This window comes from Pleurodeles waltl, chromosome 3_1, assembly GCF_031143425.1.
Source record: "Pleurodeles waltl isolate 20211129_DDA chromosome 3_1, aPleWal1.hap1.20221129, whole genome shotgun sequence".
Classification (NCBI taxonomy): domain Eukaryota; kingdom Metazoa; phylum Chordata; class Amphibia; order Caudata; family Salamandridae; genus Pleurodeles; species Pleurodeles waltl.
Window position 1 is genome coordinate 1,501,341,811 of NC_090440.1, and position 14,017 is coordinate 1,501,355,827.

Consider the following 14,017-nt stretch of genomic DNA (forward strand, 5'->3'; position numbering starts at 1 on the left):
TGAAGTAGTTGACGTCATCAGCTTGAGCCTTATCCCATACCAAATCAAAGTAATCCAACATCACATAATAAAAGATATAGACAGGTAGCAGTTGAACAGTTCTTGATCACAGAGCCATTAAATTACAATGCTCATGCATCTGGTAGTATGACACAAACATATGTCACTGTTTTATCACACATCTACACCTATATACAGATCAGGCAAAACATGTGTTTAGACAATGTGAGTGGAAACTGACTTTGTCGTGACTACATATTTTATGACCATATGATGACACACATTATGCATCAGGTCCACCACAGCACACAAACTAAGTCCAATGGGCACTTCTGAACTTCAATCCAAACACTGGACAAGCTATTGTGGCACAGATCTCCTATACCCAAACTATCTGACTTATATTACCTGGAGAAATCCATGTCCACTTTGTGTGTCAGAAAAACATTACATACCTGCCAATGTCACAACTATGAAATACTCACATGAAGGTGTCATGTTGAATGTACCTGTAAAAAGAACAAAAACAAGGAGTATAGGCTTACAACCATACATATGACACATAGCAAGCATCTCAAAAACAAAGAACACTGCAATACATCTGACACAGCTAAAGAAACATCATCAAGGTGGGGATGTGTCAAAAGCTATCTTCTCAATCAGCATCTGGCTGATTTTTGCAGGGTATCAGCTCCCTACCTGTTTATAACTCCACACATTCTCACAACTACAGTTCATTGTACATCACAGTTATGACATCACATGGCGTACTTACACTCATGAGAAGTAGCTGTGGATGAGATCTTCTCACAAGTCAGCTGCTTCCTCTTCACCACTGTAATCTTCAGTTGGCCTCAAAATGTGACAGCCTTTCCAGACTAGCAAAAATACCATCAGCAGTGGAGGTCCATGCACCAACATCATATGCCATCTTTGCCCTGCAACACACTACACTAGTGGTTGTGAGGTCGGACCTACACAACAAGACAGAATGAAGATGTTTGTGATGATCCAAAACTTATATTGTTGTTGTGATGCATATAAGAGGGCAATATACAGTATTTCAAACTGACTAAATCCATTGGACATCAGAACCGCCCAGTTCTGCACGGTGGTCGGTTCTAACCGCGTGGCACAGCCGTAGGCTAATGTTGTTGCCTCTGGCGGTCACGGCCAAATGGCTATGTCTGTCTGTGGTGATGACCACGTAAGTGGCATACGTGTACACTATGTTGTACAAAATCAGTTAAATGACTCCAGACACTGCTTCCAGCAACACCTCCACCACTTTAGCTGCTGTGTGCCACCTCTTGGAGAAATCATGCCATGTTCAGAAGGAGAAATGGCCCCTGCCTTCTCTCCAGAGGAGCTGAAGAGACTTGTGACGGAGGTCCCTGCACTGAATGGTCAGCTTTATGGCTCACCGAGGAGCAGATAGGTACCTCGTAGGCACAATTGACACCATCCTTCCCTTCATCACAGGCTACAATGTGCCACTGTGTGGCAGTTAGATTTCTTGTGTGCCTGTTGTTGCAGTTTATGTGACATCAATGGGATGTACATGGTGCAGGTATTGTAGACCAGAAATTCATTCACATTGTGTTGTGTGATGTTTTTTGGGGCCCCGGATCCTCCTTTTATTTAATGCACATAACTAGGCAAAGAGACTTTACTGGCATACAATGTTATTTCTTTAGTTATGTTGGTTGTCAATGTTAGACAACATGCCTTTGCATGTGAATGCATTTTCTCAGAGTCATTGGAGTATATAGTTAGTAATGTGTATTGTGCCACATATCATTCAACCCTCATCTGGCCTTGCAAACCTGTTGTCTGGAAGACATATCATGACTTACTGTGCTCTTCAGGTTGCCACACAAGCCACATTGTTGATGGCCACATGATGTACTATCATGCATGCAAGTGATGGAAATGTGAGTGTCACGTAGGTTCTATATGCTTAGCCTACATAGACCAGGGCCTGTCAAATGTATCTTCCAGTATGGTACATAGTCCAGGCTGTTGGAGAGTAACTGTGGGTATGCAGTTGTGGCAGTGTGCCCACTGTAGACCTGCAGATCCTGTCATGTGGCTAATATGGGGCTGTAGTGGCAAAACGTACCCTCAATGCCTCAGTCCACTGAATAGATGAGAAATGGGTACTGAGCTATATCTCAGAAGTGGTCCATTTGTGCATATTGCATTATTTTGAATGTGTGTCTTTGACTCATGACAGGTCCCTTACTCCCACAGCACTGTTGTCACCTTCACATAAATCATGTTTGTCCTGTATGGTCTTATTGCACAAATGATAAAACCACAGTGCAGACAGTGTGAAGATTCCTGGGAGGCCATGATATGTGACTCAGTAGCTTTGGTTACATTGAATAAATTGTACAATGCATACCTTTGTTTGTTGGATACCATCGCTGTAGTTTAGAAACATATGTTGAAATGTGTTTATGTGGTACAAGTACATATCACAGAAACCCACCCTGAAGTGGCTGCAGTCTGCATTTGGTAGGCCACATGTCTACACATGCACAGAGAAGATACTTTCCGTACCTACCATGCCAGCCCTTTCATTGCCAGTCAAGTGTAAGGTTGAAGTCTGTACTATTGAAGTTGCCTGTATGGACGGTATGCATTCAGTCAGTGTTGCAGAATGTAAATGTATTTGTCCAGTCAGACCTAAGGAGTTTACCTTTCAGAAGCCATGTCAGTGTGAGTGTTTCTTTGTGGCTCATATCACAGTACATGTTGCTGGAGCATGGCTACCTGATGTCAGGTAGGCTTGCTTAGCCATGGTAGGCCATGAGCAAGGTAGTGAGTTAGTCTGCAGATGACTACAAAAACTGTGTACATGTCCCTGTACTTAATGGCATGTGTGCTTTACACTTGTGGTGTGTTGACAAATTGCCCATTTTGTAGTAGGTGTTTCTGATATGTGTGTGACACAGCCATTTGTACAAAATACTTGTGTTTGTAAATGTGTGATTTTTCTCTTGCATTCATACAGGTAAACCCCATTAGATGAGGAGATTTGGAGAGCCATTGCCTTGAAGGTGCGAACCCTAGGGGTTCACAGCTGGCGGCGCACCCACGGAGTTGGGAGGACCTGAGATGCTGGGGCTAGAAGATCGCAGAGTTCCAGCTGGGGCTGTCCTCCCAATGTAGACGGGTCAAACATTGAAGAATGACCCCCTAATGCCTGCATTCTGGATATGGTGTTCCTGTACCTTGATGGGCATTTGAGGTGAGCACTGCAGTCACAAGGTGCTGGGTACAGGGCATATTCCTGCCTGTGACCCATCTAAGTTGATGTGCTACGTTCTGATATCTCCCCCTGACAATTGTGGATGGGCCACTTGTGACACAAAAGATGAGTAACTGTCTGTATAGGTATTGAATTTGATACATACTGATGTGCCCTGCCTATTAGCCCAGAGACCTTGGACACAATTGAGTACATTCCACAAAACAATTGATCTCCAGGGACAACACATGGCTGTGTATATTGATCAATCAAGTAATGTTTGTTATTGTAGTAGGTTTAAATTCTACGCAACAGATCACCACTCTTCAGTGTTACAGCCCAAAGAAAAATAAGTGATGATTACTGTTATCAGCCATGTGTTTGGTCAAGTGAGTAAACTGGCATCTGCACCCCAGAGGCCACTTGCCTTCAGTGTGTGAAGAGTTCCAGTGCCTCAGTACTATCTGTCAAGTGAAGGTGGCCATCATACATGTGACAGAGCATACATTGTTCCTTGAGTGCAGCTACAGATCACTACTTACCTTTGGTAAGTGGGGAATGCCTATTGACATGATTTATGTGCCAACACTGTTGCCAACATTCCTTGTGCCTACATATTAGCATGTGCCCTTTCACTTTTGTCAAAATGTGCACACTGATTTTTATGCATGGTCTACCAGTGTTCATGGGATAATTTATGTATTCCCTCACATCTATGTCCATCCCAAGTTGTGTTTGGAATTGGACATTTGCAATGGTGCTACATTTCATGTGGTGCCACAGACAGGAGTGTGTCGCCATTGATTGTTGGCTCACACATACCCTTACCCGTGATTGCATGTCATTTGGCATGTAAAACTGCAGTAGCAATGAGGAACATGACAGGTAGGTGCCAACGATGTGTATTTCCATACCATTGATGTGGCATCATGTGGCCAAGTGCTCTGCACATGTGAAATGGGGAAGGTTAATTACTTGACTGTTGGCATGTATCATGTTGTGACTTGCAGTTATGTTGAAAGCAGATGTGGTTGGGTACAACCATTTATCCATGGACATCTGGGTTTGCAGGACCAAAATGGAGACAGTGTTGCAACTTCCCACTCTGCAACATGTTGAGGGTCTTCTACAAGTACTTGTGAATCCCTGGGCCCTCCAACATACAAAGGAGTAATGGCTTCTAATTATGCAATCAGAGTATGTCATTGTAAGGGATGCCACACAGTAGAGGTGATTTCCCTGGAGCAAGCTGATTCATTGTGCTCTGGATTTTAGATACATATCTCCCTGACAATGTTCATATTTTATCCTCAGTGTACATTTCCATGTCAAATGTGTAGTATATCTGAGCCACATTAGTTTTACCTTCATGACTCCTTTCAGGCTATTTACACATGGTAAAGTGTGCATAGTTGATATGTTTCCAGTATTACATAAGTATGACATAAGTATTTTCAGTGCACCTTCTGTTGCACTGCTGTCAGCAACATGGCAGGATTCATTAGCCTCATTTTGTATTGTTGTGTTATTGTGTATGTATCATATAGATGTATGCATGTCCTTGTGTGGGATCTGTAGGTATGAACTTGGTATTGGCCTACTATTGTATGACAACAGGTTACTGTGTTGCACAACTTTACCCATGCAAGTGTAGTTGTCTGAGATCCTAATTTTCCTGTGGGCAACTGCTGACAGTTCATGTGCCATGCATGCATATGGTGTGGTACATGTAGGAGCCACTTTGATGTAGTTTGTTGCTGATGTAAAGATAATGTTTGCTAGTCACAGCTGTTTTTTCAAGTGTGTTCAGGAACATGCGGTGACCCTCTTTCTCTTTGTAGTTGCAACATGATCCCAGGCAACTAAAGGAGACAGGGCAGAACCAAGTGGGGAAGCATCTGGCCACGGTACCTCCAGTGATGACACCAACACGAAGGGACTCAGTGGACTGGACAGTGAGAGGTATGCCATGGAAGACACAGGATCAATCTCATCATCTTCAGATTCTACCTACAGCGGCCACTCCCCAGTGGTGGTGAACGCATAAGGACCTGCTCTACCTTGTCCACCACCCCAATTTCTACAGCCACCCTCCCTGTTGCTTTCCACCCAGGTGTCCATGCCCGCTAACCCAAGAGGGTGGGCTTCTCCCTTGTTCCAGGCACCTTAGCACCAGCCCATGTTGTCCCTGCTGCCCTGAGTGAGAAGGCTATTGACCTCTTGAGAAGTATCTCTGTGGAGCAGACTGCCGTTGTGAATGCCATGTAGGGGTTGGATGGCCATTTTTAACAGATAAGTGCTTTCCTGGACATGTGTGGCCTACAGAGACCTTTTCAGGCTCTGGATTTCTCACTGATGGAAGCCATCCACCTCCCACATTCCTCCCCCCACCACCTCCCTGCTTCTACTTCAACTTCCCTATTCCCTACCTGCCCCAAGCACACAGACACATCCGCACTGTCCCACCTCAAAAAAGCAGCACATATCAACACAAGCACCATAAGACACACCATCCCAAAGGCAACATTCATCCACAGATATCAGGTTAGCCACCATTTCAACAGACATCCCCACCAACCCACACCACAAAGACAATACCCACAGACACCACAACAACACTCAGTGACACATCCACCACACTCACCATACACCCAGACAACAGCTCACAATCCACGGTCCCACAAACCTTCAACACCATACCCCAGACACCACCACAACACACACACACACATCCATCAAATCAACTATAACACCGGACACCATCCCAACATACCCCATACCACCCCAACACACAAAGACACATCCATCATACCCACAGATACCACCACAGCACACACAGACACATCCACAACATCCACCATACCAAAGACACAACCCCAACAGACACACACACACACATCTACCACTACCACATAACCTAGCACCTCCACCTTACAGCCCCCCAAGACACACACACACCCACACTCACACATGCAACAGACACCACACAAGATTAAGCATACCTCACACAGGCACACACCAAAAGCATCACCACCCACAGGCAAGGCTACTACTCCCTCAATCTCTAAATCCCTGAACCCTTCTGATGAACCTACTTGTTTTCCTGTGGAGAATTTCCTCTTTGACCTTGCCCTTCCCCTGTTCCCTTTACTCCCCTCCCAAACCAAAGAGGCCCCATCTATATCGCAACCCATCCTTTCCACATCAAAGTCCTCCCCTGTCCCCCTCTTAAACCCAAAACCAAACCCACCCCTCCCACATTTGACCCTACCCAAGAATGATCCCTGAGGTGCATGCCTGCCTACTTGATTCCCCTTCCTGTGGAGGTTCCCTGGCAGTGATTGGAGTCGAGGCTGGGCACAGTACTGTGCATGAAAACATATGGACTGGCCAATTGCCTTTGACCTATATCATTTTTAATTACTAAACCCAAGTTGTTCTTCTGTGGGATACACATTTGCCCTGCCATTACTTTTCCACGTTTTTGTTGTTTCTGAGTAACTTGTGTTGTATGCCTACAATTGTTTGTGGGTTTCACCCTGATTGCTGATCCATTTGTTGTTATTTGCAATATCTGGCTTTGTGGGAAGTTCTGGTGTCACCCAAGAACAGGGTAGGTGTACACTGTATTGACATAGGTATTCCTCTAACTGCGGCTACATTGTATTATGTTATGTTTGCTATGGTAAGTATTTCATCTTGTGTTTACCAATATCAGCATGCATTGTGTTATATTTGTCCCCCTGCTATGGAATGTGCAATAGTCTCATGTGTAAAAGCTTGAGTTTTGTTTGTCCACACATGGAAGGTGTTCACTTGTGCTACCTTCCTTTACATTTGGCTGACCATGTGTCCATTGTGATTTGTGTACTTTGCAGCTACTGTATCTAGATGTGGGGCCCATGCTGTTGCTGTTGCATTTGCTTTCTTAATTTGCACTTATACATTTGTCAGATAGGCATGTCACTTTGCTCTAATATTGCTTGCCTCTGAAATACATGAAGGGCCACATTCTGTGAAAATTGTGTTTTAGGACATGTCCAAAGTGATATGTATCCAAGGGCAGCATCTTTCCATAAGTTCTCCTGATGCCCCCATCCACATTGAGCATGTATTGTTTGCACTGCAAGCTTTTGGATATTTGTCTCTTAAAATATTGTGCATCCCATTGACCATCCATTGTTTTGAAATGTGGATGATGTGTGGGTACATTAGAGGGATATTTCATTGGAGGGGCATTTGTGTTCCAGTACACATTGATACATATAAGTCTTCAATCCAACAACAGTCCATGGCATGTGATCAATATGAGGGTATCAGTTGAAATGGTAGATGTGGTGTTGCTGTTGTGAAGTCGTTGTGTAACACAATGTGACACAATGTTCTGTCCACTTCACTGTTCCTTTGCCAAAAATGAGTAGACGTGTGTTGTTGTGGAGTGCGCTGGTGCAGTGTCAGTGACCTGCTGTGTATGTGCCATTCTTTGTGAATGACTCCCACCCGGGACACAATGTTGTGTACTTGGTGCCAGTAGCATAAGTCCCATATCATGTGGATGATGGTGTGATAATCTGTTGTTGTGCTTCTTGACACAGGTAGGTGTGTGTTCTTACCATCAGTTACTTCTGTTATGCTCTCTGTTTCCACCTGCTGGGATGTGGTGGTTGGACCACCACAGTCACGTTGGCAGTAGGCAACTTCATCGTGTGTCTGGTGGAAACACTGACTCAGTTGGTCTGTTGTTCCTCTATGGGACTGCATACATCATAATACGGTGGTTCAACTGCCAAGCTGATAGCGGTCAGACTGCCCCCATGGCGGTCCACAGACTGCCAAACTCATAATGAGGCCCTGAGTCGTAATGTTTGTCTCCACTCTCAATTAAACCAATTATATCTTAATGTTTGATGAGGCATGTTTCTTCACATTAAATTCCTCCCATTTAAACAAATTACTCCTTACTACACTAACAGGCATAATCACATGATTTGCCATAATTTTCAGTCAAAAGAGTAATGCAAAAGTACAGCAATTCCTCTAATTCCTCTGATTCCTCCAGCGTAATTAAAATTTTGCCCACACCTACTTAAAACTTGCACACACCAGTAACATTTCACCTTCATTGAAAAACAAAGGCTAACACAGGTGTGTAGTGTAAACTGTGACTTTCAGTACATTTCAGGCCATTTCAGAGTTATTTTTTTTTGCTTTTCTCTCAAAAATACTCAAGAATACTCCACTCAGCATGAACTTGAAATCACATATGGATGCATTTTCATTGAATTTGGCTTGTAGCTCCTCTGGGCTAGCTTCACTTGCTTGGTGTTAGGTTTGATACACATTCCCCACTGGGGACTGCAGTAGATTATTTCTACATCACCTTCTCACTGATGTATACCAGTTTCTTCAACTTAAATTTGGACACTATAATTGCACCTTGCATATTTGTTTGATCCTTTTACCACACTTCACTCCATCATGATTGAGCATTATGGACAATAATAATCTAAATTATTTTTGTTCATTTCATATACCCGTGTGGTTTACGGGTCACTTACCCGAATACTGGGATTTAAGACAACTTCCCAAACTAGCACGGGGTTTTCCAAAACCATGATAATTGTCATTATATCTTGTTATCATCCTTTCATGACAGTGAATTGTCTTTCACATATCAACTTTTACAGCCTTGAAAAAGTCTAGATGACAAAGCACGTGTCAGCTGTTGCTATTGGAATAATCATAGCGTGGGATGAATAAATCATAATCACCAACAAGACGTATCCGGAACTCTTATTGACTTGCTTTACACACCACAAACTCTGTGGATTACTTTGATGTGCCTTGTTTTTTTTAAATAAACTTGTTCAGTACAAATTGGTTCTCCAGTTGGGACAGCCGCACCCTTGGTGGTTGGGTCTGAATACATCTTTCCCCCTTCACTTAGTTTGTGTATTTAGGATGTGTGAACTTGCAAGTACAACCACCTTTTCCATGTAGCCTATCCTTATATACACTGATCCGCAATGAGCTTTCAGGCAGGTGTGTTCGATATCAGGGACTAGTTAGCTCACTTTGACTTTGACTTTTGCTTGGTCATCTTTCCAGTCATCACACAGACCACAAAATGTTAAGTCTCCAGACATGTTTACATATGAAAACCTTTTGCCCTTTGGTAAACCACAACATTTTGTAGCTTTAAGGTCACTTCATATATTCAGAGAGTCATTTCTTCATACACCTACCCTTCTATGCTTACTTAAATTGTGCCAGTCAGCAAGACTTTTTCAACAATGTCAGGAAGGCACGGTTTAATACCATGATGAGCAGGGCCACACACTCAGCCATACACCAGGGAGTTGAGCATCAGTGGGAGGTTAGGTGTCGAACCTCATGCCGTGGACTGTGATGAATATCTTTCTTTACGTTGAAAAAAATGTAGAACTTCACTGAAAAAAAACAAAAGTTAAAGTGATGTTGTATTTAGTTATGAAAATACTATATAACTTTGCTTTAAAAACCTTAAAAAACACTGAAAAAAAACAAATTTTAAAGAGACATTGTTAGAGATGGGGTCTCTAGTTAGCAGAGGTATACATCTTTGTCCAAATAGGGATCACAATCCTAGTCGGGGTAAGTCACACACAATACAATTTATCCTGTGCCCACCCTCTGGTAGCTTGGCAGTGAACAGTCAGGCTTAACTTAGAAGGGAATGGTAAAGTATTTGTGCAATAAATCATGCAATAACATAATAAGAACACCACAGAAAGACACAACACAGGTTTACAAAAAATATAAGATATTTATCTGATTAAATTGAGGTCAAACAATCAAGATTTGATAACCATAAGTTCAAATATTATTTTCTGTAATGCTATGAAGTACCTTTAGTTCATTAAAGCAACAATGGTCTCTTGCAAGCACAAAGTACCTGGTTTGAGTCAAAATTACACGCACGAAGACCGCAGAGGAGGACATGCGCAGAAAAAGGTAGGTGTACGTCGGTTTTCCAGGCGCACACAAATGATGGGTTGATTCTTTTCCACACGGCAACAGCTTTGCATCGAATTCCGGCACACAGGATTGAATCCTCTTTGTGATATGGGGTCTTTTGACACCCAGGGATGATGGGTGGAAATCCTGGGCTTGCGGGACTAAGTCACAGCTGTTGCATCAATCATGTGGGTGATGCGGCAGAATTTCTGACACACAGCTGGCGCTACATCGATTCCTCTCACAGGAAGTCGGGCTGCGTTGTCCCGGCTCAGCGATGCGCGAATCCGGTAGGCTGTGCATCGAAGTTCCAGTTGCAATGTTGGCGCTGCGTCAATCTCCACTAGGGAAGCCAGGCTGCGTTGTTGCAGTTCGGCAAAGTAGTGATTTTCTCACCGCTGGACAGGGTATGCATCGATTCCAGCAGGCTGTGCATTAATTTTCACCGCACAAGGAGATTCCTTGCAGAGATTAAATATTTTGGGCCCTGAGACTTCAGGAACAGGAGGCAAGCTCAAGCCAAGCCCTTGGAGAGCACTTCTCAGAAAAGCCAGAGGCCAGCAAGTCAGCAGGGCAACAGCAAGGCAGCAGTCCTTTACAGCAAAGCAGTCCAGGTGAGTCCTTTGGGCAGCCAGGCAGCTTCTCTTAGCAGGTTGCAGGTTCTGGTGCAGAGTGTCTGTCCCAAGAAGTGTCTGATTTGGTAGGGTCAGGGACCCAGCTTATATACCCAAAAGTGCCTTTGAAGTGGGGAGACTTCAAAAAGTAGTTTTGAAGTGCACAAGGTCTCCTTTCAGTACAGCCCTGTCTATCAGGGTCCCAGTAGGGGGGTTGACAGTCCCAACATTGGGCGCCATGTCACAAAGGTTCTCATTATTCTAATGAGACTACTGGATTTGAGCGGCAGAATCGCCTGCGTTGTGGGAGACTGAGTCTAACCCACTACAGGTGATGCCTGTCGCCCTAATCTGTGTTTTGCACTGGCTAACTAGCAGTGCCTCATCTCTACCCAAGAGCTGGGATGATTGGGCATCCAAGCACATGACACAATTGACTCCTCAAGGAAATCGTGGTCACTCAGATCTCATCCATTTCTCTCAGTTACATTAGTCTCACATCTACAAGGACAAGCAGAGGCAGTATATGTTTCAATAAGGTTTTAATGAAGCAACTGCATCCTACACAATTAAGCATGTACTGCAATAACCAGGATGATAAAGCTTGAGAGGATTAAAATTGTGACAAGGAGAGGAAAGCATAGAAATAATGCTATCATATTTTCACTAGAGTCAATAGACTAATTCCTACCTAGGCTGTATTAGAGCACAGCATGTTAAGCTCTAGTTCTGCCTTTCAGGTTCCCATAGGAAGACGTCATCCCCCATACCTGAGCAAAGGCCTGAAGTCTGCATAAGCAGCTGTAGCGAAGCGTTCAGCAATCAGCATACAGTTGTGGTCATCTGGCTAGAATCTCCCTCTAACGTGTATGGGACAGGGAAGTGTTTTTATAATAAAACAACTGATATTCAGAGAAAATGTCCCTACGTATGGATGTGTATGTTTCTAAGAATACCAGAGACAAAAATTTGACCACGTTTACCAGCAACCTATCGTACTGCAGCCTTGAGAGAATCACAGAGTGAACAAGAATGTCTTGTTTAAGAACGTAGTGCTGGTCTAAGCAAAGAGCAGCTAGATGGAGAGAAATTAAACAAGACCGCAAATGTGGCTATTGTTAAAATAATAAACAAAGCTGAATAAAATATATTTAGGTAAAAGTGCATAGCGACAGGCCTAGTGTGCTAAAATAAAGTGGATGGAGCTATAACTAAAGTGGTTACACAACACATTCAGGCTTAGAGAGGTGCATAAGTCATGTAACTATAGAGAAGTAGGGAATCCTGGGTAGTTCCCAAGCTTTTAGGTGGAGAGCAGCTCCTGTGTATGGAGTAGTGTATAACATTACTGACACTATAAATCTAAACCTCTAATGTGTGTTTTCTAGCAGAAGAAGAGTTTTAGCATTAAATTAGCATTCATTAAAAATTTAAACTGTTTAGAAAAATATAAAAAGTCTTAAATAAATAAATATAAAACTTTTGACCACACTTAACAAAAGTAGATCAGCTAGTGCGGGCAGGCAATTTTATTTTGCAATCATTGTTTTGAACTTTGGCGCTAGACGCATCTAACGCCAAAGTATAAATATGGAGTTAGTTTTGCGTCGAATTTGCGGCGAAAAAAACGATGCAAATTTGCCGCAAACGGAGTATAAATATGCCCCTAGATACTTTGGGCCATATTTATACTTTTTGACGCAAAACTGCGCTAACGCAGTTTTGCGCCAAAAAATTTAGCGCCGGCTAACGCCATTCTGAAGCGCCATGCGGGCGCCGTATTTATTCAATGACATTAGCCGCCGGCGCTGTCTGGTGTGCGTTAAAAAAATCGACGTACACCAGGCAGCGCCGGCGTAGGGGGAAAATGGCGTATGGCCGTCCACAAATGGTGCAAGTCAGGCTGAGGCAAAAAAATCGCCTCAACCCGATTTGCGCCATTTTTTTACGACGCCCAACCCCCATTGAAATGACTCCTGTCTTAGCAAAGACAGGAGTCATGCCCCCTTGCCCAATGGCCATGCCCAGGGGACTTATGTCCCCTGGGCATGGTCATTGGGCATAGCGGCAGGTAGGGGGGCACAAATCAGGCCCCCCTATGCCACAATTTTTTTAAAAAAAAAATACTTACCTGAACTTACCTTAATGTCCCTGGGGTGGGTCCCTCCATCCTTGGGTGTCCTCCTGGGGTGGGCAAGGGTGGCAGGGGGTGTCCCTGGGGGCAGGGGAGGGCACCTCTGGGCTCATTCTGAGCCCACAGGTCCCTTAACGCCTGCCCTGACCCAGGCGCTAAAATCCGGCGCTAATGTGGGTTTTTTAGACCCACCCACTCCCGGGCGTCATTTTTGCCCGGGAGTATAAATACGACACATATGCATCGGAGTCATTTTTTAAGACGGGAACGCCTACCTTGCATATCATTAACGCAAGGAAGGTGTTCACGCAAAAAAATGACGCTAACTCCATGAACTTTGGCGCTAGACGCGTCTAACGCCAAAGTATAAATATGGAGTTAGTTTTGCGTCGAATTTGCGTAAAAAAAAACAACGCAAATTTGGTGCAAACGGAGTATAAATATGCCCCTCTGTCCTGGGAATGTTCTTACGTTCTGTGAACGAGCCTGACATCCTCCGAAGAAAAGTATACATATCAACTTAGATCTGATGAGGAAAAATTGAGCAAATCCCAATTTTAATTGTGAGAAAAGCAGATCATGTACCATGAAAAGGTTTCTCTGTGCACAAAAGAGTCTGAAAGTTTTATTAATGATTAATATTGTCCAAAGAATCCACATTTCTCAAATCAACAATGAGTCATATGTACAGGGATTTTACAATAAATCGAATGATGAGTGTTAACCTGAGATGGATACAAAATTTTGCTTAACATTTTACTGACCCTTCATCTGATTATAAGATTTTAAATCATTTGGGTTTAAAGCTATGTGCGACATAGGAAGCAGAACTGCCTATGGTCAATGTTCATCTATAGCTGCCTTGCTACTAGGTGGTTTAATGTATTCTAGAGAATTCCTGATCATGGGTGGCCACATTAGGGGCGTTCAATAAATTGATGTGAAGGACAAATACATGCGCCTTCACAATGTACATGCCACTGAAATATTGCATCCAAAATCTCTAACTGTAATTTC